This window comes from Myotis brandtii, unplaced genomic scaffold, assembly GCF_000412655.1.
Source record: "Myotis brandtii unplaced genomic scaffold, ASM41265v1 scaffold115, whole genome shotgun sequence".
Classification (NCBI taxonomy): Eukaryota; Metazoa; Chordata; class Mammalia; order Chiroptera; family Vespertilionidae; genus Myotis; species Myotis brandtii.
The window spans coordinates 8143241-8145702 of NW_005353967.1; the positions used below are offsets into that span (position 1 = coordinate 8143241).

Below are 2462 nucleotides of genomic sequence, written 5' to 3' on the forward strand. Positions count from 1 at the left end.
CACACACACACACACACACACACACACACACACACCAGAACTTTTTGTATCAGTATTACTCACTAATAGAGATCATGTTCTTTGGGATGTGGGTAAATAAGAAGGCATAAAAACATGTGGAAAATATAAAACCATACTATTTCATTGAAATGGTTTAATAATATTTTTATTTCAGTATTTAAGAAAATAAATGCCACAAAGAAATGAGTTAATTTACATTCATTTCATTTATTCAACATGAATGAGTACCTCCTATGTGTCAGACACTGTTCCAGTCACTAGAATATAGTAGAGAAAACAAAAGCCCTTCTTTTCAGGAACTGACATGCCAGTAGGGAGGGGACAACAAGTCAACTATACTTTTTTTTTAAGCATATGCACCAGGTGGCAATTGAGTGCTGGAAAGAAAAATAGAAAAAGAAAAAGGAGAGAGGAGGGGCATGATATTTTGTTTCAGGTGGCAAAGAAGGGTCCCTTTGATCACATTTCAGTAAACAATCTGCATGAAATAAAGGAGTAGCTTTCTGGGGGGAAACATTCTAAGTTGACGTGTGAATACCAGCCCATGTGAAAGCCGGAGGTGGACACATGCCCGCCATGTCCAGGGAACATGGGAAAGAGGACAGTGTTTGCTGAAGTGGAGTGAGTGAAAAGGAGAGTGGAGGAGATGGGGCTGGATACAGAGTAGAGAAGGGCTTATTAGGCTACATAGTGGGCCCTGGAATTCGCACTTTACTCTGAATTAGTTAAAAATGTATTTGAAAGTTTTAAGCAACAGAGTGTCCAGGCCTTAAATAGGATTTTTTAAGCATCACTTTGGCTGCTTTGTGGCTAATAGACTGGGATGGGCAGAGGAGCATTTGTCCTTATTGATGATTATTACGTTATATTTTATCATTTTCTTTTGTTTATTTCTGACACAGATCAGCTTTCTTTCAGCTTTTTATTGGATTATAACATACACAGGAAAACCAGTGAGGAAGCTGTTGCAATACTCCAGTGGGGGAAAAATAGTTAATTTGGTTGGTACAGTGCTTGATACAAAGTGACAATCAATAAATATTTGCTGAACAAATTAATGAATAAGCAAGTGAAACCAAGCTTCTAAAGTTACTCATCTCTTAAAAATAAATGAGATTTATTCTGTGTTTAAGTATATTTCTTATATATATGTACTCTACAATATAATAAACTTCTTATACTTTCAATTTAACCTATAAAATTTGCTTCTGAACCTAATGCTCTGTTATATCTTATTGTTCAGTATTATTCATACTTACCTCTTCCTTCTGATCTGGAAAGATACAATCCACACTCTATACCTTGTGTTATAATCACTCGCGCACACACCTCCCTCCTGCCGCCTTAACACTCACACCTTACAATTCTATGTTAGTATCATAAAATCTTTGCCAAGGATACAGCTGAATAGATTCTCATATTTGGCCATAAGTTCAGTTTCTAGTACATTATACTCACGCCTCTTTGTTGCTCTAGCAATGTATAATTCTCCATATCTAGGAAAGTGACCTGGTGGGGGAAAATGTTTTTTTTTAACTAACATTGGTCTGGCCAAGGGATATAGGATAAAATAGAGGAGGAAGATCTTGGAGGTAGGAAAGCCATTCAGAATGTAGTTAAATGAATATAGACAGGGAATTCCAAGAGCAATGGAGAGTTGTGTGAAAACAGCTGCTTAGACTCTTCTCTTGTGTCTCAGTTTCCTAACCAATAAAATGGAAATAATAGTGGTATCTGCTTCACAGGGTCATGAAAGACTTAAGTGAGAATATACATTCAAATTTCTTAGCATTCTGCTTCCCTTGTATGGTAGGCAGAATTCTAAGATGGTCTCCAAGATTCCCGATGTACACACACTCTTCCACATATTCAATTAAATGCTAATCCAGCTACTGCTGTAAATGGCTTTTGCACGTGTAATTAAGGTCCCAACTCAGTTGACCTTACAATCGGGAGATTATCTACTAGTAAGTGGGCCTGACTTAATCACATGAGCCCTTTAGGAGGAACGAGTTTTCTCTGGCTGGTTGCAAAAGTCAGAGACTTGAAGGGGAACTGAATTCTGCCACCCTGAATGAGCGTGGAAGCAGCCTTTCCCCCAGGACTTCCAGAGGGGAACTCAGTCTGGTTGATGTCTTGATTTCAGCCTTCTGATATCTGACATTCTGAGCAGTGACCACGTCACACCATGCCAGACTTCTGACCCACTGAAGCGTGAACAAGTAAATGGGTATTGTTCTTAATCACTAAATTTATAGTAATTTCTTATGTAACAAAAGAAAACTGATAAAATTTGTATAAACAAACTCTCGATAAATGTTTGTTCTAGCTCCTACATGGCTATAGAAGGGATAGAAGAAATGTCAATATTTAGTGAATATTGGCTAACCAAAGAACTTACATGCATATATGCATAGCACGTGGACACAGACAATAGTATG

General features: G+C 37.6%; 1 long non-coding RNA gene across 1 annotated transcript in view; it reads left to right on the top strand.

The window, feature by feature from the left end:
• Nucleotides 1–2456, top strand: part of LOC106728031 — a 27015-nt gene extending 24559 nt beyond the window's left edge. Inside the window, exon 3 of the long non-coding RNA XR_001364261.1 lies at nt 967–2456. This is a non-coding gene — a long non-coding RNA (uncharacterized LOC106728031). The remainder of the gene's footprint in view (nt 1–966) is intronic.
• Nucleotides 2457–2462: the final 6 nt, after the last annotated feature.